Consider the following 25,617-nt stretch of genomic DNA (forward strand, 5'->3'; position numbering starts at 1 on the left):
TCTTTCTTTCTTTCTTTCTTTCTTTCCTTCTTTCCGTCTTTCCTTCTTTCCTTCTTTCTTTCTTTCCTTCTTTCCTTCTTTCTTCTTTTCATTTTCATTTTCATTTTCATTTTCATTTTCATTTTCATTTTCATTTTCATTTTCATTTTATTTATTCCCCATCAACGAGTTACAACTGTTTTGATGAGTCTCATTTTGTCCTGTGTGGTCACTTATCTGTTGCGGCCCACTTAGTGGCTTCCACATGTTGCTAAAATGTGTTTGGAAGAGGGGATTAAGTTACTATTTCTAGCTGTGAGTTTGTTTGGTCACTTGGACACGTTCACTGGGATGTGAGATCCGAGAGCCCATGTAGAGCCTTCCAGTATGAGATTTTCTATTTTCTTTCCTCACTATGGGGGACCTCACACATGCTTCCCCTGTAAGTCCTGCTGCATGTAGTGTCAGAAGTAAAATCTGTTCAATCCAGCTTCTGGTTTCCACTGCTTTTGGCATATTTTTTGTGATGCCTTCCTCCAGAGGTAGGAGAGGAAAAAAGAATTGTGAGAGGTCTCTCAAAACACTAAGAGTCTATTGCAGAAAATCTTTCTTGAATAATTCTTGACAAAAAATTAAGTGAATCCTTGCTTTTGTTTGAGTTATAATTGGGAAATCAGGAATTCAAAAAGGATGTTTAGTGACCAAAAAAAGCACCACTCTTCCCAGATATATATATATATTTATCCTTGATGTTCCCTGTTAGAATTATTTCCTACTAATTTTAATGCTTCTTTGAGAATGTAAGGGTTGTAAGCATTGACTAGGTCACATTTTAGTCAACCATATTTAAACATATTTCCTTGTGAGTGTTATGACTCATCTAGATTTTACTCTTTACCATCTTTTTGCTGATGCCTTTGTATGAGAGGTTTTTGTACTTGAGGATGTTTGAGGAAGATGTTTTTTCATGTGATTTCTCTTGTGATTCTTAGCAGTTAAATGTTTATTAAAAATAAACAACATGCAGTGACATTGTTTTTATACAAACAGGGATACTTACACAGTTCTGCATAACAGTCTTTGGCCATAGCTTGGGAGTGAAGAGTTAAGACAGAGGCAGAGATGAAAAATCTATTTAATTCAAGCCAAGTAAATAAACCTAAAGAGCACAAGAGACAGGATACGACTCTGTGAGGTATGACACCTCAACCATCACCAGCGTGGCCACATGTTGCAGTAGGAGAATCACCTTCATGGACATGTGTGAGCCTTGTGCATAGTGTGATGCTGTGCAGGTTTCAGCTATCTAGCCTCTTTCAAATAGGCTGCTCTCCTGGGTTTTCTACAGTTGTGTTCTTCCAGCACACTTGGAAGATACATTAATTTCCTTTGCATGGTATTGAACAAGACATAACTCAACAGTTTCCCAAGGCCTCTAGTAATGGAATTATGAAATAAAAAACCCAAGAGGAACTACTGTTTTCTTTAAAAAGTTTGGAAATGTTTGCTGATTTGGAAATGAATGGGTGCTGATGCAATGGAAACCAGAGAATTCAGTCTCTGCTTGAATAGTAAAGTATCTAATTATTTACAGTAGTATTTTATCTGAAGACCTGAATATGAATTGATGGAATATGCAGTAGCTTCCTGAAAGCACCAGGCACCCAACTAACTGAACAAGCATGTTATGAATTTGAATGTAACTTTCACATCTAGGGCTGTGTATGTACAGGCAATTACTTGTGTGAATGTGCAGAGGAAAACAGAATGTAATGTCTGCTAGGCAGCCAATAAACTTGAATTATATCTTTCTGTTTCCCTCAGCCAGGAAGTCACCCAGCTATTTTTAAATCTGTATCCATGAAAGTAGTCAGACATAAGGCTCTTTCTTGAGGAAAAAAAGTTCAGGAAAAGATTTAAAATATCCTGAAATTCCCTACCCCTGTTTATCTGTTGCTGCCTCTCTCTTTCTCTCAGAGGGCTTACAGGTTGCATTTTTTTCCAGCCTGAAAGCAAGAGTTCAGGAGGTTTTTTTCCAGAAATGTACATTTTAAAAGGGTCTGCAATATCAAGTAGGAAATCGGTGAGTCTTTCACACAAGTGATTCTACCTTTGGCACCTGGTGCATCTCTTGGCAAGTTCCTGGGACACTTCCTAATAGCTAGAAACTAGAGGATAGCGATGACAGTCAGATGACAGTGGTTTTTCACTGGAGTGGTCATTACTCTCTGGGGTAGTAATCCATGAGAAAACATGGGAGTATGAGCTGTTTTCAGCTGAGTTTTGCAAATGGAAAAAAATAAAATGAAAATGTAAAATTTGATCTTTTAAGAGGTTTCACAGGGGTGAAATCCACTTCCGATTTTGTTTTGTTTTGTTTTGTTTTGTTTTGTTTTTTTCCTTGTTTATCTCTGGAAGAGAAAGCTTAGCAGGTTAGTAAAATATCCAAGTTTAATTTGGGAGGTCTATTTTTATTTATTTATTTATTTATTTATTTGTTTTTAACATCTGGCTCCAGAACAGAGAAAAGATATCACTTTGGGCAAGGTACTCAAAACCAATCATATAGTTGTAAAGCACACACACATACAAAAGAATTCCTTTATTCTTCACTGCTTTGAATGTACATTTTAAGGTAGCTTCTTTAGCTTGTGCAGCCCATAGCACAAATGAGAGTCTCTCTCTCCAGGAATTAAAATTAGAGGAGACAATTTTTAAATGAAAATAATTTTCTATGGAATTTGATATGCTGTTACTGTATGCATACACTAAATACACAAAATTAAGACAGACTTAGGAATTTTATGGTGAAAAAACAGTATATCAAAAAATTCTGGCTTGTGGAAACAGAAGCTATCTGTGAGAAAAACATGGCATAGCTAAATTTCCTAATGCAAACTTTTTTAAAGAAGAGTTTTGGGTTTATTGAAATATCTTTCTGACTTTTCTGAAAGATAACGAATTCCCCCTTTTCAGAAAACTTTTTATTATGAAACTTTAATGTGCACTGCTTGGTACAAAATTTGTTGACCTGAATTTTTGTTCGAGTTAGGTATGGAAAAAATTCAAAATGTTGAAAAAATTTTATGGAGTAACAAAACAGATTCAATACAATGTTCTAAACTCTGAGATCACCCAATGAATAAAAAGTAAGTTTCATATTCAAACAGGCTGAGTTATCATGTCAGACTTCTTTGTGTAGATTTGTCAATTCTATTAAATATTTTAAATGGATAACAATGATTTATATTTTAAAAAATATTATTAAAATTTCATCATTATTATTATTATTATTATACTTTGTTGAGTTTCTACTAGAGGCATAGAGAATTTGCTTGCTTGCTACTACCTGGTGTTTATTAACACCAGGAGAAGGATGAGTCATATATTCATTTTACAGTTTTTTTAAGGATTATTGTTTAGGCATGTGTTTGCTTAAAATTATGTAGTACATGGATGATCACAATTTAATAGTAATGCATGTTTGTGCTAGAGGTAAAACTCCTTAAACCCAACAAAGGCAAGTCAAAGGAAATGTGCTGTCACACATCTCTGTGTGTTGTAGAGTTTCTGTTTCAGTCTGGATATGGAACCTCTCATTTGTGGGTAGTTCAGTAACTGAAGAAATTCAGGAGATCTGAGAAGTTCTCAGCATCATGCATCTCTTCCTGGATCTAACTGAAAAATACATGTATGTCTTTGTTAGGGAAACTAAGTAAATAGCTATTTTAATGAAATGCATATTGCTCCTGTGGTTACTTAATAAGTGTATTGCCATTGTTGACAAAGAAGAGCTTTCAGTTATTTCAGTTCTTAGTATAGTGTAAATTAAAAAATAAAATAATAAAAAAACCCTTCTTTTTCTTTCCTATGTGATGAGCACCAGTGCAGCATTGGAATATTGGTTGATATTTCTGTTTAAGATATAAAGTAAATAAAACAAAGTCCCTGGGGGGGAATACGTCTTGCCGTGTTCTCTCGGAAGGCTCCTAATGGGACAGAGCTGCCCTCTGTCCATGCACGGGTGCTGTGATCAAACGCATGCGGGGAGTTAATTCCAGCAGACTTTATAGCCACCCCTGCATAATAACAATAAATAATGAAATAAATGCAGAACACTTTGGTTGGTTGGTTCTCAAAGCGCTCCACAGACCACTCACACAGAAGCGCATTGATTTTTCTCGCCCCTGGAATACAGCAATCCTGTGTCAAAACATGGCTGCCATTTAACGGCACACAGCAAAACTACACAGTGCTTAGGGCAGAAATTACAACTCACTGTAAAAATGGCAGGGCATTTATAATTATGCAACATATTAGAGTTATGAAATGCAGAATATGTCTGTCTTTTCTGATATATGTCTGTCCTTGATGATTGACTTCAGAGTGTCAAAAGAAAACTGTAGGAAATGGCTATATTATCAATATGTAGTCACTTAGCCAAGGCACTTCTTTTGCTCTTCCGTGAATACCTTTTTTATTTTATTTTTTCTTCTTCTTCTCTCTCTTTTTTTTTTTTTTTATTATTATTTCTAGTACTGAACTGCTTACACTGTTTGTTCATATCTACAGCCTCCTTCATGCCAATAGCTGAGCCTGATGAAGCCAGAGATGTGATCTCAGTGTTGTCAGCCACATTGGTCAATTTTATGCATCCAGCTGGGTACCAAGAACAGAGGAACAGAGGTACCTGAGTCAGAGCATGCCTCTGTGCTGTGATCATGCTTGTGAGTGCACAGCACAACCCTCGTATGGTAATTTTCTATGTTTCACATAGCACTGAAATCTACGGATGTTAAGCTGTCAGCTCTTCCCTAGTGAACTTGGAGCTACCACTTAAAAAGCCTTATTCAGTATTTTGTCTTTGATCCAAATGTATTTGTTTGCATTTGATTGGACTAAATGCAGATGTTTTTGTTTTTACTTGAAAATCTTAGTATTTTTTTTTTCCCACATTTATCTTAGTATTTCTTCTCAGTGAGGCCAGACTAAAAACTCATTAGCTTTTATTCCTCTTTTTCATGTGTGTGTGAGTGCATATCTATCCCAGTTACTCAGTTTATAGAAAAATGTTTTTCAAAGCTTTCTTGGTAATACTAACAGCTCCTCCTAAGTTCTCTGAAATCCTGCATTAGAAATTTGAATACGAGTACTTTTTGATTTCTAGTGCTGAGTTGCCTCACCACCATTTTCTCCATTGGCTCCTCCTTTATTTATAAGATATGTATGGAAAAAGTCTAAAAAAAATTTACCTTGCATATCTTTTTTAAGAAAGAAAGGGAAGAGTGTCAAAGACTGAGTGGTCTCTTCCCCATCCCCAGCCCTGCTTTTATTTTCCCCGAGCCCTGAAATATCCTTGATAATGAATTCTCTGTCATTGAAGTTTAAGAATACAATTTATACTCTTACCTCAGATAAAGTTGTACTATATTATTTATTTCGATTTATACTTTTTTTTTAAATTATTTTTATTTTTAACGGTGTGCTCTAATGACACACTGTTAGAGGAACTACTGTGTGTTCAGTAGTGAGGAATGAAGCTCTAAAGGTTTGGAAGTTTGGAAAAGTTCAGATGCCTCAAAATGCTTGGATTCCTCTCAAAAATTTTTTCTTAGCTGTATAAATCTACCACCCAGCTGTCATCCTCTGAGGAATTAGCAAAAAAGCATATTTATAAGACAAATTGTTTGGCTGATGGAGAGAAATATGCTAGCAATATTTTTTGATTCCCATTTGAAAGTAGACTAATTCTTCCATTGCAGTCAGAAGTCAGAGCTGCAAGTAGGTTCTTTCCAGCAGACTTACAAAAGCCTTTTTCTTTCTGCAGGCATTTAGCCACACCACTGTGGGCTGTGATCTTGTCAGTTCTCATAAGCTGGTAACACCAATGGTAACAAAATACTTTCCCTAGTTAGAGGATGTACATTTCCATGAATTGGTTTGGTTCATCTCATATATGAAGTGTCAAATCTTTTTTTTTTTTAATCGTGAATCTTTTTTTTTTTTTTTTTCCCCTCAAACTAGAAGCTAATGGTATGAGGAGAAGCAATTTCATATAAACAATTCAATAACGGCAAAATCTGTCAGGCACAGGCTTAACTTGAGAGGTTGGTAGCACCCTCCTCTGTAGCTGTCCTGGCAACGCAAGCTGACTAAATAGACAGGATCAGGCCCAAATAATGTGCATGAACATGAACCAATAATTCACACTACAAGATTTTGCATCTTCTGCAAAACAACCCAGCGTCTCGGGTAATAACCCCTGAAAGGACAAATGGAACGTGGACTCTCCCTCGTTGGCTATATAAGCAATTATCATTCAGGTGGATTTAAAAGGGCTTTACAGCCCAGCTCATTTATACAATGTGTTAATGTGTGTTACTTCTCCCGCCACTGAAAGCCAGCCACTTATGAACTGAATCATGGCATCGGTTCAACAGCGTGCAGCAGCAAGCGGCAGCATGGCAGGCAGCAAGCACAGAAAACATCTCCAGCTGAAACAGCCCCAGGAGCCTTGGGAGGGAGAATTTACATTGCACAGTGTGTGTTAGGTAGGACCTGCGACCCGAGGCTACTTGTGGGAAACATAACCTGGGGTTGATAGTGACCAGTGGTCGTGATGAGCTCAATCTTGAGCCTCTCTTAGTGGACTGCTAACACTGCAGACCCATGCTGCTGCAGTTTGTTGTTGCGGGCTGAAGAGGGAAAGAAATTTAGAAATTGTTGGCAGCACTGCTAGCAAGAGCAGTGTATTTTTCTCCTCTAAGTAGGCCCAGCAGACACAAGTAGAGCTCAACACCTGAGTTCCTACGTCAGCCCTATATTCGTTTTGTAATATTTCCATTTGTCAGAGTTCTTTGAATGGGCAGATTCTTAGAGGGAGATGCATTTGCTGCTCTGCAGCTATAGGTCTCTCTTCCTGTGAAAGTGAAGTATTATGAATGCAAAAGACTTTTCTTGCTAACACTGTTGAGAGGATGGAAGTTCTGTTGGGAAAACTTCCAAGTGAAACTTTGGCTTCACTCAGCTGGAGTGGCACAGTCTCCATACTAACAGCACCTTCCCCAATCCTTCCCCCCCACCTCCTTCTTTTTTTTTTAAAAACCACAAACTTCCCCGTGTCACAGCTCTGTGCAAATATTTCCCATATGTCAGCTGGCTGATCCAGTAATCACTTAGGGCTGGAGTGTAAATTACACAAGCAGCAGCACACACACAAATATCTGACTTGTACGATTCTGTAATTCGGCTAGATTTAACTACGGTGAATTGAACTAATCTTAAATTAAAACATTTCTTTTCATAGCTGTATAGATTCAGTGCTAGAAGGGCTATTATTCCATCTTCCACTTTACTACTGGCCGATGCAGAAAGTCTCGCTTGTGTTTTAATGGTGCCTCTCTTGCTGTTTGCTTTCCCTGTTTGCTTTCATTTCTATCCAGTGTGCTGTCATTACGCCATGAACTGGATTCTTTGGGTAGGATATATCTTTTTTTTTTTTTTTTTGAACATCTAGAATGTGCATGGCATTTTCTAAACAAATTAATTAATAGCGTATGCTATTGCTTATTTTATTTCTGTAATACCATTCGTGAGAAGTTGACTGTAATGTTTCAGACAGGGTAATAGCCAGGGAGTATTTTGATTTTAGGGAATTCTGGGAGGCTTTAAATTAATCTTTTCCTTCAAGGTGGTAGGAGTGCGTTCCTCAGCACAACACTGCCTGAGTATATGCTGGCATTCAGGGGAGGCAGAAGAAATATAATGGTGTGGGAGGCTTGGATTTCTGAGACTTTTTAAAATGAAAAGTCTTTTTAGAAAAGAATGCTTTGAACAGCCCTGGCTGCAGGTTTCGCTCTCTGCTTGCGTGCACGTGCGCCTACGAGCACAGGGCTCCTCTTGCCTCCAGCACTGACTGCTCAGCATGGGGCTGGTGGGCAGGCAGCGAGCCGGTGGTGGCTGCAAGGCTGCAGGGTGGAGCTGCTCCTGCCTGCCTTCATTTGAGGCTGGAGGAGCCCCTTCTCCCAGCTACACCACTGTCTGCAGCAAGAACACCTTCTCCCTTCTCCCTTCATCACTTTTACTATTTTCTCTGCACCTGCACAGATTTACAGACCAGTCTTTTACACCGGCTCTAACTGTTCCTGTGCAGAAAAATAAATAAATAAAAATCTGCTCCCTTACCCTCTTGCTTTTCTGACCTCGGTTTCCAATTTTTCTTAGTTTTCTGCAACTTCACTATCTCATTTAAAAAAAAAAAAAAGGAATAGAAACAAGTTTATTTTTCTCCTGTCTCCCTCTTTTATTCCCCAATATTTTTTCTTTATAACACTGTTGCAGGTGTGGACTTTGAGTGCTGTGGAAAAATATAATTGAAATGGTTTCTACATTAAAGAATTAGACTTATTTGACCTTTCCCCGAGCTCATGTTCATCCTCTCTTTCATGGCTATTTATGTATAACAAAGTGTACGGTTTGCACTGAACAATGTTGTAAATGCATGTAGCCTACAAGATGTTGAGAGTAGATTCAGTCACAGTGATTGAAACTCTTGTTTGGTTACAGCTGACAATAAAGTGGTTGTAAATTTGAAATTTGAGTTCTATGGCTCACCTGCCATTTTTTCCTTCCTTCCGTCCTTCCTGAAGAGATGCAAGCTCTCTTTCATATTTTTAGCTGACTGTGAAAAAGAATCAGTAATTTAAGGAAGGGATCTAGCCTCATTCTCAAGAAGAAATGTGGTATTAGGAGAAAAAGCCCAAGCCCAAGAGGTAATGTGGTAGAGTTTCAGTACAATTGATTGCATTTGATGTGAATTGGCTGTGCGTAACCCCAAGAAGAACACCCAGCAATATGGACTGCTATGTTAAGTGCCTTTTTGAGTAAGTACACGGATGACCATAACCTTTCCTCCTCTGGGCAGCTGCCACAATCCGAAGATGGAGTTAGCTTTGCTAAGGGTCATCTAAAACAAGCTGTCTGCTGCCGATATACAAGGCTCATTCAGTACACCCCTCAGGAAGTTCTTGTCCTGGAGCTTGTTTGGGGATTGCTGTGTTCAGGGAAGCATGGAAAAGAGGTGGAAGCTCTGTGTGCTCTTCCTTTAGCAGAGAGAGAAGCCCTTGCAGAGAACAATAGCCCTCGATCATGCAAACCCCATCTCCCTGCACCTGCAAGAGTAAAACTGGCTTGTGATGCTCTTTTAAAATTGATTTTAATGTCTGTGTAGCAACTCTAGAAATTATGTGGGAAAATGAAACTCTTGTTGTTTTCAGTTGCAAAGGGAAGAAACAGCAATAATTATTTATAACATTTTATAATTCGGGGTTATTTACTATGACAATTGTTTCTGGGAGCTCAAAGTCATTTTAGTTGTTTTCTATTTATTTATTTATTTCTCTCTAGCAAAACCTGCAGAGATAAAAATGGCTCTTGCTGCGCTGGCACAGTGGCAACCACTGCAAAGCAAAGTGCTCCCCTGAGATGTGAAACTCAGCAGTTTCCCACTGAGTGCTGGACCAGCTGTGGAAGAAGGAAGAATAAAAGGTGATATGATTTATGCTGATGTATGAGGTGAGTGTAGATTTTTTGCTTAGAAGTTGCTAGAAGGTCATGGTATTTTACCAAATGAGATTTATACATTTGAAAATGAACCTCCAAATGGGAATGTATCCAAAGTCTAATAAAGCAGGGCTATGCTCATACACTGACCTTGGCAAGCCTGCAGGTAAGTTCCACAACTTCTACCACCTTATAAACACTAAGATGGGTTATATAGAAAAAACTATAGAGGCTCTATTTAGAGACTTATGGTAGCAAGTAGGCAGAAAAACTTCAAAACCACCAATTTAATTTATTGAAGGTCTCAACAGGAACATATAGGAAAAAATTCTGTCTTCCACTGCAAATATTCCCCCAGCAACACAATCTACCAGCCAAGAGTACCCAGAATTGAAGGGGGAAAAGAAAACCATGTTAGACCTGCTCAGTAATACCACTAAACAAAACTCAAAGGATGAACATGAACCTGTTTTTGTATTTTATCTGTTTAGCTCAGCAAAGAAGCACACAGCTGAGAAGTTTTCCTAGCTGTACTTTACCATTGATGTAATTGTAGATCACAACTACTGTACACAACACAAGAGAAGAGGCACTGTGGTTTAGGCACTTTTTTTTTATTATTATTATTTTTTAATTCTCCAGCCTGTCTCTGGATTTCATAAAGGCTCTTAAAAGCTCCTTTTGTGGATCCATGTCAGGAAAACAGGTGTGATCAAGAAGTTTTTCCTAGTTTCATGTAAAGTGCATGTAACGCCATTTCAAGTTTCAGGATCTCTGCTTCCAGAGAGGCAAAGTGTGCCAGAAAAAATGAAGGCTAGAAGAGTCTGGACTACTTCAGGGTGTAAATTAGAGCAGGCCCTTCCCTCCAGTGTCTTCCCAACCTGTCGGTGCAGCAGGGCAGCACAGCTCTGCCTGCGCTGGCTCCTGGCCACTCCTGAGCTCTAAGAATGTCTAGGGGCCAATTCATGCTGCCTCTGCTCTGCTGGAGCACTATAGAGGCCGCAGTGGGTGATGGGAGTATTTCCATGTATAATTCCAGAAAGTGACAGGAATCACAATCTTCACACTCATTTGTAATAATTTTGTATTATATCATTACTAGGTTCTTCACTGGATTGTTTTTCAGAGTGTATTTTTTTCTTGTGTTACCTAGCCAGGACCAGAAGAAATCCAAATAATATTTTACAGTAGTCAGACAAAAATATTGTTTCAAATGTTAGTAACAAATCTTATGATACGTTGGGTTTTTAGATTTTGTAATTCCGAGATGGACCTACATGTATAACTCTGATATATTTCAATATGAAAAGGGGCTCTTCTAAATGACTAGGAGCTGGTAATGAATCTGTTGTGTTTGAATGCAGCCTTCTGCTGTAATATGCTTTAAGAGCTACCCCGTTCATGGCCTTTCAAGTTCTATTTGCCCAAGAGATTTATAATACTTTATAATACTTTAGCATGAATGGATAGATACAGTGAATAATATGATAGAGTGAAATAGATAGATAGAGTGAAAAATACGATATGAATAAGCATGTGTGCTCTTTGTAGCTGACGGCATGTTCCACCTCAGTGGATCTACTGAAGAGCTGAGGTTATGAATATGGTCCTAGCTGCAGTAATATTTGTTACCTTAAATAACTGCTATAATTTATTTATAATTGTTTTTCCTTATTGCATTTCTAAAAGTTATTTTTTGTTATATCTTTAACCAAATAAAATGTACGAGAGGTTGCTGTTCGGTTCTGAAGTTTATCTTGCATAGTTCCAAGAAACTGGGTCATACTTCAGGGCTGAGTTTATTTTGTAGGAGTGTAGTTCACTACGCAAAACTGATCTGAGTTGTGGAGTCCTGCCAGTACTACCCATAAAGCGGACTCTCACCTAACATAAACTTTTTAGGGCTTATCCTACATCTGTGATTCACGATTTGTGGAACACACAGACCATGTGCTAGGGGATGTATGGAACTCCCAGCTGGTTTCATTAATGTAGGTTTCCAGTTGTGTGTTGGAGACTTACTTTTGTCAATGCTGAACAATGTTTTTGCAAAGATTTTGTCTCTTCTAGCTCAGACTTTGAAATAGTGGAATTTATCCTTGATTATATTAATAGAAATATGTATGTGTATATATAAATATATATATGTATATTTTAGAGGGAGAGAGTCATATTGTTGCTCATATAAAGGAAGCATCATTCACCAGATCCCTTTCCTTCAGTTAGAAGGACTGATCTTACAGTTCCATGAAACAGTTTCTGGTGTGGCAACTAGGAACCTTTTTCATTTAAATGTATTTGCTCTCTCATGAAAACATGAAAACAGGGTTGGTTGTTCCTGCTGGACTCCCTGTTTGTCTAAAAGAAAAGACAGAACCTTTTTTTTTTTTTTTTTTTTTTTTTTTTTTTTTTTTTTAATATATATGTATTTGTTTAATTATCCAGCTTTGAGTAAGAGGTCCTACCTTACTCTAGTGCTGAATCCTCCTGACTACATCCACTTTGTGTTTTGTGACTCAGACCTCCACTCAAGTGAAAATTTGTCATTTGTCCAAACTGTGTGACTGTAAGCCCATAAATCGGTGTGGCCTTAATTAAGCTTCAGTGCTTGCCAGATGAGGCATTTTGGGACTATGATACGTGTCAGTACAGATCTGAGTTTGTCCCTCTCTGGAGAGAGGACCTGCCAGGTGCACTGCAATCACAGCTTTCCTGTGGTACTGTTGTATGGTTCATGTCAGGCAGATAAGGTGAAGGCAGAGTCCTCCTAGAAGGAAGCCAGTGAGGTGGATGGGATGTTTAAGCAACACGTGACATAGCAGACCTCACAGTACTGAGGATAGTACTGTTGTAACACAGTACTGTTCAGTGCCCTGAACAACATATTGGCCATTTGAGTGCTTAAAACCAGCTGAGGCTGTGTTTTAGGTTTTAGTAATTTCTTACATACATGCCTTCCTAATGTGCAACACAAACAAAACCTTTTTAACCAGCAGGACTGTTTCATGAAATGCACTCTAGAGGGAACTGAAGGCTATAATCCCATGTCTGTTTCACTTTTAGTGATTTATTTAATTTCTACTTCCTCTCTGCTATAATTTTATTTTTTTCCTACTAAATTAGACGTATAAAAGATCTACTTTTTGTCTTTCCCTATATTGCAATATTGGAGAAGCACACATTATTTCCATTCTTTATTATCATTACCTCATTATTAATATGCAAGAGTATTTGCACATTATTTCAACTCACTTCCACAGAATCCTTTATTCTTTGGAACAAATTTTTCTATATCTGTTCTTATATTCTCATCCTAATGTGTTTAAAGCAGTGAGGCCTACCATATTGTCAACAGTTGTTTTTGTTGGTCAGTTTAAATGTACTCGTATAATACAATTACAAAGGGGCAGCAGCTTTGAACTGTGTGGCTCACTATATCATATGCAATGCAGAACAGTACATATCAACATTTCTGGAGATACTTTTCCTGCAGATATCCACTGTGCTTATAGTTCATTAAATATACAAACCCCACATCTTTAGACTGAATATCTGGGGCCTGGAAGGTGAAAAAACAACCCACTGACGTCATTCTTCACATCAGTTTCCTCACTTATCCATGATACCATACAAAAATCTTTAGACATGTTTGGATATACTGTATACAAAATTAGTTTTACCTTGGCGGGCAGGTGCTCTAAAACTATTGCTCATACCTTTGGAGATCAGGGAAATAATTCTACCTGCTCTTGAAGGGCATATCTGTATTAGTAATTTAGTGTCCCGGAGGAGTCTATTTGGTATAGAGAGCTACTTTTCTGAAGGTAACATAAAGAATAAGAGTTGTGCTGTGAACTCAAACTCAGCAGTCTGCAATGGGTGAGTGTATCACTTCTTACGTTGCTTGTACCATATGTACAGAACAGTCATATACGTAATCAACTTTTCAAACAAAGTTTAAAAGCTTTAGTGGGAGATAATTCACTATTAATGAACAGTTGCAATGACTGTGAGAGGGTGGACTGAAAAACTGTCAGCCTCTGTAAATGAAGTAGAGGATATCTTGGCAAAGCCATTTGACAACCTGCAACACATTTCTTGGGAGTAAAGAAATATTTTTCATATCTTCATGTATTTGAAATGCCACATCTAGCTACTCTTAATCTTTCTGACTTTTTTTTTTTTTTGGGGGGGGGAGGGGGGGGTAAGGTGAGATTGGGACTTTTTAGGTGTGTAGGTGGCACTTTATGAAGTAAAAATAGTGAGGCAGGTTGAAGCTGTGGATGTGTCAGAAAGTTCAGCCCCCTGCCTGGGAAGCTGCTACTCAAACTTTATAAAGAGGATCTTTTTTCCTGTCCTGACCCCTCTCCCCAAGTCTAGCATTTGGCTGTATAGCACATACATGCCATACGTTGGTCAGTTCTTCAGTCAGCATTTCCTTGAATGTTTATAGCTCTGCTTTAAAGGTGGAATTCTCATCCTGAAGATGATAATCCTTCATCATGTAAAATGACCGTAGTGTAATAAGATCTTCTTGCAGGGTGCAAATATGTTATTAGGTGTCAGTCTGCAGGCTTGGGTCATCCACCAGCTGTTATACTGCACAGGTTGTATTTTTTTGCAACATTTGGTGGAACATTTCAGGACTGCAGGATTATCTGAACCAGATGTGAAAAGCCATCTCCCTGACACAAGTGTGCAATTAGTCATAAGTGATTATCCATGACCCCTTGTGTGCAAGGGGAGGGAAACTTAGGGTTAACTGCTGTCTGCACCTTAGCTGAAGAGGGCTATAAAAGTTCCTCTTTTTTTACTTGTTAGAGTTCAGCCAGTTTTCTGCTTGCTCTTGCTTTTCAGGTTTTCAGGGACATGTAAACCAGGAGAAACCTAGAAATCTGAGCCCAGCTTGGAAAACTGTAGCAGAAAGTCATGGGGAAAGAGAGACCTGAGTTCCAATTGTTCTGCACGTTTCTGTCATTTGCAGTTGCAACACCAGTGTAATATTGCATCTTCTCACCAGTGAAGGGGCTGGATTTGACTGCTAGCCCAAAGACAAGAAAAAAATAAAGGACCTTTCTCTGGCTAAATAACCTGTCTCTTCTGTACAGATTAGGACTTCATTTTAAGTTACCTCTGCCACCAACAGCTCTAGTATCATGACAGTAAGTATGAAACTTTCATAGGGCTTTACCTGTCGGTGTCAACACTTTTGTTCCTCTGGAAACTGACAAGCAGCCAGCACAGTTTCTAGACCACTGCTGAAATACCATTTCTCATGGTGAATATACTACTTTAAAGCAGCCCAACTCAGTTTCTGAACAGCTCTAAGTGGCAGCTGTATCTCTGTGCATGTGTAGGGCTCTTAATACAGTGGGCTACCTATATCTGTTGAGCTATATATTTGCTCATATTGTAACCCAATTACATGGTTGTGATGGCATTAGGAACTGTATGAAGCTTTTTATGATTTAGGACTAAATGAAAATTTGAAATGCCTTGGACAAGCTGCATGTTACTTATATTCTTTGCCGATTAATGATGTTCCTATGTACCACTGGGGTCCATCTTCACCTCCCCAGCATGACACTCACACCTACTTCCTCTTAGTTATGGCTGTAGGCTACAAGTTGATCAGATTTCTACATTTGTCTGCGAAAGGGCCACAGCTCAGCCACAGTAAAAGAAAAAAAAAAAAAAAAAAAAGGTAGCTGGTGCTACATAAACTTTGAGCAGCAGGTGGAGATATAAGCCCCCACAGGTTGTATAGTTGTCAGAGGAGATACATGTAGGTGCAGTCAGTCAAAGATGACTCCTTTGAATTGTTTGATAGCTACTTTCTTCTCTTCAGCCAAAATTGGCTCAGATTTACCAACACTGAGCCTTACTTCTCAGTTACCACACATCTCTAATGCAGGTCATCTACAGCTCAGAGGATGCAGAGGAACTGGGCAACATGAACTGCTTTCTGAAAACACTACATAAAAGCAGAGCTGCTCCCTGACTCTTTCAGGGAACCTATGTCCAATGGTCTCAAGACAAAGCATGTCTTATATGAGAGCCTCAACACTAAGCACAACATTTTCCCATGACATCCTTTGGAAAAGAAAAAGACCTCCACAATTTTGCTGTGGTTGGTGACCTATCTAACAGCTCAGGAGCTCTCAAAGCAAATACCAGCTGAAGCATTCGACCTTCACCCGCAGCCATGAGAAGACATGCCAACAGAACAGCTCATAGCTCTTGCCCTGCTCAGGTTATAAAGGGACAATAGTACATGGAGATTTCAGCCCTGTGAGAGTTGTCTCATCACAGCTACTTCTGTGGAAAGTGGAAATTTGAACTGTATGAACAAAGTGATGGTTTCTTAAGCGTAGTGCCTTTGTAGGAAACCAAGAGTCTGCCTTTCCTCAATGAGGTATTTAAAAGATTTACTAACATAACTCTTCTTCCATCAGTTCTTCTAATTCTTTACCCATCAGAGTGGGGGTATAAACCACAGTTTGGCCAGTAAAGACTTCCAGGCAGTTTTGGGTTCCCATTGCTCACCAGGCTCAGATAAAGAAGTTTTGGCATTTGTTCCCTGGAGAAAATTTCATCCCTTCAAAAATGGTCAGTTATTTCTGAATCTGCAAGATTGTAAATAAGAAGAAATATCTAAGTTCAGATTTAAACCTTTCACCATCTTTCTTGAAGGCTTTTTTTCCCCCCTCAAGCGCTTACCATCAAGGCCGGGCTGCATGAAACACATTTACTTCTGAGTTTTCAAGCACTGCCTGCACTGTAAAATTTAATGGACATCAAGGGAAGAATATTTGTTGGTCAAACAACATTTTTTCAAGATTTATAGTTTCTATCACTCCTGGTTGTGACCTTATCCTCTATCTTAGCCACCTCTCTCAGCATGCAACTGAATTTTTCCAGTTTCATGGTACACTTGAAGTCCTTCAGAATTCAGCATTCATACAGAGTCCTGACAAAGCATTGAGTGTTCACCCAAATGTTCAGATAAATATTAGACCCTCCATATGGAGAAAAAAATCAAAACAAAGCAAAAAACCCTTTGGAGGTAAGGTCAACTCCATCCAATGCTTCCTTGTCAGCTGTGACAGCTCTGTCCTGTGTGTAGCCCTTAATCCTTGTCTGCAGCCAAATGGCTCTGGGTACACCCTGAGCAGAGGACAGGCGAGGGATGGTTACATCTGCATGTGGACCCACTCCTCAAGAAGAAAGTAAGATGTTGTTCCAGAAATGAGGGATTAGCATGAGTGAAAGAGAGCTCTGACTGTAATTTCCCTTTGGCAGCTTAGATGCACACTTAGCTTTGAATGTGTGAGCAGGTCTGTGGCAGCAAAACAGCCCGTTCACCTCCTCGCAGTGTGATACGTGCTGGAGCTTTGTGGGATCAGCACTCTTGTTTGGATTTCTGAACTCCTGCCAGATCAGGGCATTTAGTTTGGACCGTAAGAGAAATAGAAGCTGTTCACAAGGCTTGGGTCCAAATTTCCACACCATTTGCTGTGTTTGGAGATCAGTATGGAGGTTTGGTACTCATAAAAGTAGAGGGAAAAGAAAGGAGCATTTAATAAAGAAATGAAATGTGAACAGGAAACATAAAGAATGAATGCAAAGGGTGTCCACCCATGTTCTTTAGTAACACTACACAGAGAAAAAGGACAGATGAGAGACAATGGAAGATAAAAAACAATGTAAAATGAAACAAGTTTTCAATGGCATAGTGGAAGTAACTAGGCCTTGATTCATCTGGAGTTAAAAGTTATCACTGAAGACTTCTTTGGCAATTTCTGGCTGTAGGTGCTGGAGAGTGGAAGAGGGAAATGGAGTATGGCAGCTGTGAGACACTGGTTTTGCACCAAGACAAGGTGAGTTGCCAAAAATCTCTTCAGTAAGGACAGCTCTAAAGTTCCCAGTTTGAGTCCTTTGTGTGTCTGGTTGAATAAAATATCAATATTCCTGATGTAAAGAACATACTCGGGTGATGGGGCTGATTTCTCTAAACATTGGTAATGAGCATTGTCATGATTAATTAAAATTGGAAATTGGAGGATTAGCAATAAATGTAATATAGTAATGTTTAACTGGAGAAAGTATTATCTCTGTTACCCTTTCAAATCAAGCTGCAGAAAATTGCTATCAGATGGAATTACCATGCCCATTAATTTAATTGGAAAATAACTTTAAGAAGAAAGGTCTGGTGCTTCATAATAAAGGTGGTGTCAATTTTACAGTAGTTCTTCACAGCCAAGAAAAAAAAAGATTAATGGAAACACCTATGTTTCATTGCATAAATGCCGAATCAGGAGCACAGTCATGGGTTTCCTTCTGAACACCACTTCCTTACTTGGAGTGATTTTCTCTGTCTTTCCAAAAAAGCTATGAATGTGCTTCAAAATTTAAAGTTGCCAATGTAGCAGCAAGAGGTTTAAATATCATTAAAGTCCTCTTAATTCAATAGAACAAGTAATATTATGTGCTGTCAAACCACAGAAAGTAAATGATGACTGAATCACCTGGCACTGTGTCTTTAACACAAGACCTTCTACTTCTGAATGTGTGGGGTGGTTTTATTTTCCTGTCTTGGGGCTGCTGCTTTTCTGTTGCCCTCTCTTCCATGTGATTTTATTTTCCGTTCTGTTTTTTTTTTTTTTTTTTTTTTTTGTTTAGGTAGGTGCAGTAATGGCATTCCCAGGGCAGAGCCGGGAAGCACTGGCTTCCTTTATAGAATACAAAAGCAAAAGCTATTCCGAAGCTGAAAAGTTGATTTTGCAGAGAACCCTGCATTTGGGGCAAATTTTCATGAAGCTAAACATTATATGCTACCACATACACTTCTTCCAAAGGCCAAGAAGAAATATATATTAAATTTTCTGAGCTTTTAATCCTTGGTATTAGATTATTTATTTGTTTTAGGCAATGAGGGATGTTATTTGATCTTTTGCTCACTGACACTTGTCTTGCAGTCTACTCTGCAGATGCACTGGGAAAAGATTATGTTCCTTCATCTCCCAAATAAGTTCTTTGTTTGTTTGTCATAGCTTTTGTACAGCTTTCAAGCTGGAGTTTCTGTGTGGGCTTAAGTAAATTTCTGTTCTCCTTGAAGCTAAACAATACAGTAGCCTCCTTAAAGGAATCAAGCTATGACAACATCACCTTTTTCTTGTGTACCAGTTAATCCACAAGATATTTAGGACTGTGGTAGCTTTGAAAGATAGAAAAATTAATTTGAAAGACAGAAAAAATAATTTGAGGAAAGGTTAATTTGTATAAATTTATGTAAAATACTGAAATCATAGAATCATAGATTATGGAATAATTTATGCACAAGAAAAAGGTGGTCATAGCTTGATTCTTTTAAGGAGGTTACTGTATTGTTTAGCTTCAAGGAGAAGGTATTAAGACTTTAAAACTAAAGGAGAACCTAAATAAGACTTTAAAAGTGTTTGCAACTTCTCAATATATGAAAACTATGTGTGACTCTCTCAAAGCTGTAGGTCTTGAAAAATAATGTTTCCCTTCTCTGTTGAAAGTTTTTTAATGTTTTCCCTTAACTCTTCTTTGTCTTTAACTCATTAATCCTTCTACACTTCCCTGAGGAAAGAGAGTATTACTACTATTTTATATGTAGAGAGCTGAGGCAGAAAGATATTAAGGGTTGGGCTCATAAGGGAGTTTAGTGGCGTAAATCCTCCAATTATGCTGATATCTGTGGGACTTGGATGCCTGTATCCACAAATGCCTGGGGACTTTTGTGATCTGAGCAGAAAATTTTTGGCCAAGAAAACACTGGGAGCCTTGGTCAAGCAGGAAATTGAAGCTGAGATCACACAGAGATGCTAGGCTAGTTTTCTAGCCATGGTGTAGCATTCCTTTCTGCCCCTCTCTCCACTTTTGCTTCCCACCTTCCAATCCTCACAGGTGTTTGCTCATAATGTGCCTACATCATGGTGTTGTATGAGCAGGGTGTGATCATTTAACTTGGTGTACATTCAGGGCAGCTCTAACTCAGATTCTACTCTTTGCAAACAGGCATTGCTAGCAGGCACCCAACATTCAATTTGTGCTGAAATTAAGGTAAGAGACTGAGTAATACAACAGCATAAGCTGTGGTACAAGTTCCAATAGGTTGGCTATTGCTGAGCAACTGATACTTGACAGCCACTGATACTTGGAGCTTTATGAGAAGTCAGTCCTCTTGCTGTCCACAACATGTAAGATATGTCATAGATGCCGTTTGAAAATTTTTTTGTTTTTTTTCAATTCCATTTTCAAGCTTTCCTTCATCTCCACATTCTGTAGCTGAAAGCTGCCAGTTGTATTAGGAGCTTTTATTCCATCGCTCAGACAGATTGTCGACTTAAAAATTACATAAATTCTACAATCCCTTGATTCTTTGCAAGGGAAAGCATAGGAAAGATGATATTTTGGATTAGAAATCCCAATTGAAGTATCACCATTTCATTGTTTACTTAGATTAAGCTAAAAACATTTGTCATTAGGAACGCAAGAGGTAATTTCCTGCCAGAACACCCAAACCTTTGACTTTTTTCCTTCAAAAATCCTTAAATGTGTGATAGAGTATCAAAGCCTTCTCCCTACCATCATCAGCAAAGGTCAATGGTTTCTGACAGATGCATATTAGGCCTGACTTAATTATGACTGAGTGCCACACTGTTTTATAACATCTGTTATCCAGTGACTAAAAAGTATCTATAATTCTATTTTTTTAAGGCACTAGCAGATGAAAATGGCAATTTCAATTGGGAAATTTGAACTGGCAGAAGAAAAAAAATAAGTCTTTTTTTTTTTTTTTTTTTCCCTGGAATATTTCTAGTAATTGCTATAATTTTGGAGCAACGCAAACTTCAAAAATTCCCACACGTGGCCTTGACAAGGTCAGCAAGGCCTCAGTAACTTTTATGTTTCCTGCATGATCCCTGCAGGTTAAAGAGAGGGCCTCACTGAAAGGAGACCAGCCTGCAAAATAGAAGTCTTCCTATACCTCTGAGGAGCAGCTGCTCTTGGACAGCTATGACCATGCTCCAACTAACTCATTTTCACAACTCAAGCGAAAATCTACCTGCTGGATCACTAAAATGTCACACAGCTCAGGTCATGTAAACAGTTTCACAAATAAATATTGCTGCCTGAGCTCCAGCATTCAGGAGAAGAGGCGGAGTATAACTCCTGCTAGGGCACAACTTGCAGTTACATCATTTTGTGTAGGTTGCTATTCACTATTGCAGCACTCGACTATCTTTCATATGAAAGAAATAGTAACCATTGAGACTGTAATAAACTTCATGGGGTCCTTGGGTCCTTGTCTGTTTTTAAGAAAAAAATGTGTTAAAGTTGTGGCTTTATTTATTTATTTATTTATTTGTAGATTCTACTCATTACTCTGTTAGGAGAGCTTTAGTTTCAAATGAAGACACTGCAATGTGAGGGCACATTAGAACCATTTCAGCAGATTTTTCATGGTCTGTAACAGTTGTGGTTTATATTTTACATAGAGTGTAATGCAAAGCACTGTTAAGTCTGAGACTCAGGACAGAGTCTGCAGCCTTGGATTTCTCTGAACTTGCAGCTAGGAACCCTTATGAGATCACATTTTACTTCACTGGTCTTCTAGGGAAATTTGTCTGAGCTTTCTCTCGGTATGCCTAAATTGCTAAAATTTGTGATTGTTAAGCTACATGCACAGAATCCTAATCTAGAAGCAATAATAGGATCTGAGGCTTTGCACGTTTCAAGATTTGGGAGATGGAAACTTTTCTGTTGAATATAAACGGGTATTTATTACTCAGCAAATCACAAGTAATTTTTCTATGTGGCAAGTTCTGGAGCTAGCAACTAATGGAGTGACAAGTGAGGGAAATTACAGGCCATTTTAGAACTGCTGCACAATTCATCAGGTCTTGCTTCATTTGTCATGTATGTACAAAAGCTGCTATACATTATTATGCCCTTGCTGTACTGCACTAAAGTACCTTAGGTGGGGATGGCTTTGATTATTTCCTTTTCCTGATGGGTAAATATTGAGCTGCTATTTAGCTTGAACAGTTTTCATATTCAGACAGATTTCTCAGTAGCTCTAGCTGGTAGAATGAAGTATTAATACATAATAAAAGGGAATGGAGCTTAATGAAGTAGCTAAAGGGTATGAAGAGATTAAGATTCAGTACTGACTGTGACTGGAGAGTTTTTTAATTTTCTGGGTGATCTTAAAGCATACCAGAACTGGTAGCTTATTTGTTTATTAATGCACTGTATGATTATTGCTAGTACGTTATAAATATTAACTTCTATTGCTATTTACAGTTGTTATTTACAACAACAAAAATTATTATTTCTTTATTGAAGTTTAGCTGTAGGCATTTGTTAACATTACAAAGAGCAACCAGTATGCTGGGTACTAAGTGGTTTTATCCAAATGTCTGATGAAAAGTAGAAACTGTCAAAGGAGGGGATTGTAGGTCTTGTTTCTGTATCTGTTAATGTCATTGTTTACTGCAACAACACCAGCTGAGATTGGATCTCACTGGAAAGATAGGACCATTAATCTCTGCTGTGTTTGGAATAGGATATACTGTTGGGGGGGGGGGGGGGGGGGGAGGGAGGAAGGGGAGAAAAAAAAGACAGAAATCCCTGAAAAATGGAGAACAATTCCTTTTGATTTTTTTTTAATATATTATTATTATTCATTATGCAAATATAATTCACCACTTTGTTTTTTACATTTATGCATTGTCTGTACTGAAATAAGGGTCTGTTATGTTAATGAGAGGATGGAGTAGATTTCCGTTTGTTTATTTTTTCTGTTGTTTGAGACATGGAAAGGGCTGAAGGTCATGCACGTGGCAGAAGTCTCTAACCCCTGCCTGCAGGAGCTACTGGTAAAATCATTCAGCCAGGGTGAGATGCAGACCCCAAGTTGCCACTGGATGTTGGTGGGTCCTGACCCACTTGAAGACCAAGACGAAATCCTTACTCACTGAAAAGGAGTTGGAGACTTTAGATGTGGGCTGTTGTTAATGATTTCTTTCATCCATTCTTTTCTCTTGCTTACACTTCTGCACATTTTTGTTTCTACTGGCAGTGTTGAATAGCTGATTTTCAGCCTGACCATTTTTGTTCAGGAAACTAGTATCTACAAGTGGGATAAGAGTGAAAGAATACATTATGTTACAGGTGGCATGGGCTATGTATGTCAGGCCTCTATTCTTTGGACCAGGGTCATAAGTGAGGTTGTAGATTAATTGTGTAACAAGGTGTCAGAAAATATTCCACAAATAAACAGAACATGGTTAACTCAACACTTTGAATTTATAGAAAGTCTAAATTAGATCCTTAAAACAACATGATTATTGCTAAGTTCTAGCCTGAAGCTAAACTGGGGTTCTCCTGTGAGTGAAGGAGCTCCCAACTGGCAGAAACTTAAAAGGTAACTTAATATGCTGCACTACCAGAAATATAACAGACTGCTTATTGGGACATGTTTAAAAAAGAGAATGTATAATAGTTTTCTGATCTCACTGATACGTATTTCTACAAATAACACCAGAGACAAGTGAAATCTGTTTTATGGCTCGCAAGAAATCAACTGGACAAAACCCGAGTTTCAGTTTGAGCAGCTCTACATATACAGAGGACTCCCAGCAGAATCTTTAAAAATAAGCATATGTTTCCCCAATGACATCATATTCTTGTTATCTGCATTGTACCACAGTAATTTTTTTCAAATAAGAGACAAAGAGAGCTACAGAAAAGCTAGACACCATAACATTTCAGTTTAGTTCTGTTTATTCCTACTAGTACATTTAAAATATTTTGATTAAGTAATGATGTAGTTAAAAAGCAGGGATGGTGAGTACTTCCAGGGCTGAAAAACATAAAATAGTGCAGAAATTGGACTTAATCCTAATTTTCCCTACAGACTATACAGAAGAGATCCATATACCACCTCTCTGAAAATAGTATAGCTTCAGAGAGGTTAAAAAGTAGAGATTAATCTTCTATTTCTTTTAGTTTATTTAGTTCAGTTAAATCTTTAGCTTTATTTTTAGTTCTTCTGATGGAATACTAGGGTTGCTTCTGTTGAACTGGTAGGCTACGTGGGATGAGAAAATAGCATACAAGAATATAGAAACTATGCAGTAACTAGTGTAATTCATGTGCAATAGCAAATATGTAATTCTAGGTTATAATGCTCACATCTGAAATTAAAGTCTGTATTGTGTGACGTTACTGAGGATTTTGTTTCTGCAGTGTGTACAGGTTTATTAGAGATATCTGTGTTAAGCATATGTGAAATGGGAAGGTTTTTCCGGCACGAGCTGAATCTAACTGTTCTATGGCTGATAGGCAGGAGCAGCTCCTTTCTTTTAAGATGTGTGCTGTTTCTAATAAAAATCTGTGTGAAAACCTGTGAATGAAATTTGGTATCAGTGACTAAACCACAGGTTCTCATCTGTTTTACCTTTTCTCTCTCAATTGGCAAAAGGGTGTACTGGATTATTAAATTGCAAAATTTAATAAAAGAATGAAAACTGTTAGACACATGAATACAAAAGTGCCAGTAGCTATTTCTTCTGGCACAGAACATGGAGCGCCTTTCTAAGCTGTTTTTAAAAGGACACAGGAAGGATATAGTGGCACTAAATACACTTAAGAAGAGATACACCCATTACGTGGAGCACAATGAAACCTTGCTTTGAGGTTATCTGAGAGTATGCTGGTATAGAGAGATATACAGAAATGCCCTGCAGACCCCTATGGGCCAGCATTTTTGTGACACGCACAAGTACAAACATCATAGCTGCTTTAGAGGTACAGCATAAAACATCTGTGTCTGACTGTGTATCAGTCAAAGATACTGGCTTTTGTTTGTAAGACTATTCAACTGCTTCAGCTCAAGCAAATCAGCACAATGTCCCTGTTTTCAATGTGGTTATACTGATCTGTGCCAATTAAGACCCTAGAAGAAAAGTTGCATGGAAATTGGCAATTCATGATTGCATTGGCCTAATTTCACCCCCTGTGTACGTTAACTGTTATTACCAAACCTTCTTGTGCATCAGGTTAGTTTAATTTTTTATACTTGAGTATCTAAATAATCTGCCTTATCCTAGGCAGAACTTATATAAATTTCAACATCCATCCCAGTAAGTCAGCTCAAAAGGAATATTTAGAAGACACAATAAACATTTCCAGAGACAGATTTGCATTTGGTATCAAAGGGTTTAAAAGAGTTAAAAGATGCTCCCCCAGGTGCTGCATGGGGGAGAAATACCCAGGATTTTGAGAATATTTCCATTTACTTTAGTACATTGCATCTTTGCTTTTCTATCAACTTGCACAAAAGGAAAACCCAAGTAACTACAACAGGAACTGCAAGTGCAATTTAATGTCAGAATTTTCCTGGTATGAGCTCAGCTCTTGGTGTTATAGAGGTAACAAGGAAAAACAGAGACACAGAGAGACAGCAAACCTTAAAGCAGTGATCACTGCTGTCTTCATGATTCAGTCCAGGCCATCCACAAGCATAACACCGTATTTCCATCCTCTGCTTTCACTGGAAGTTGTGCTTGGCATGACTGCACTCTTCAGAGCATTTGGACAAATAAATAACATCCCTCTTCATTATTTATTTGCTTTCAAATTTTAATCAGTATTTGTGTAATCAGTAGTAATTTACTACATTCCTATTCAAAGAGATTGGCACAGTGTTTATATATAATCACCAAATGTAGCTGTTTTATTTAAGTACTGGGTTCTAAATACACATAAATTCAGCAATTATCACTGGAACAAATTTTAGACTTTGAAGTGAATTATACCAGGAGGAGTTTTCTGTAGTTGAAATTGGAAAAACAAACAAAAAAAGGTTTCACTTGCCCAGCTGAGGAATCTGACTGTGACTTTCATGCACATGCACTAAGTGTTTCATTTTTGGGTGCAAATTGTATAGAACGTAAGGAAAGCTTTCAAGTAACAAAATGCAGGGCTTCCCTCAGCCACACGTCAGTGCCTTGTTTGGCTTGTGAGGTCGCAAAATCTGTC

At 38.2% G+C, this 25,617-nt stretch overlaps 1 long non-coding RNA gene across 1 annotated transcript; it reads left to right on the plus strand.

Annotated features, from left to right (window-relative positions):
- Positions 1 to 4,549: 4,549 nt before the first annotated feature.
- On the plus strand, positions 4,550 to 14,604 carry LOC140002347 (uncharacterized). Its single transcript, XR_011808724.1, has 3 exons — positions 4,550 to 4,665; positions 9,385 to 9,552; positions 14,398 to 14,604. It is a non-coding gene; the product is annotated as an uncharacterized lncRNA (long non-coding RNA).
- Positions 14,605 to 25,617: the final 11,013 nt, after the last annotated feature.

This window comes from Anas platyrhynchos, chromosome 4 (genome assembly GCF_047663525.1).
Source record: "Anas platyrhynchos isolate ZD024472 breed Pekin duck chromosome 4, IASCAAS_PekinDuck_T2T, whole genome shotgun sequence".
NCBI lineage: Eukaryota > Metazoa > Chordata > Aves > Anseriformes > Anatidae > Anas > Anas platyrhynchos.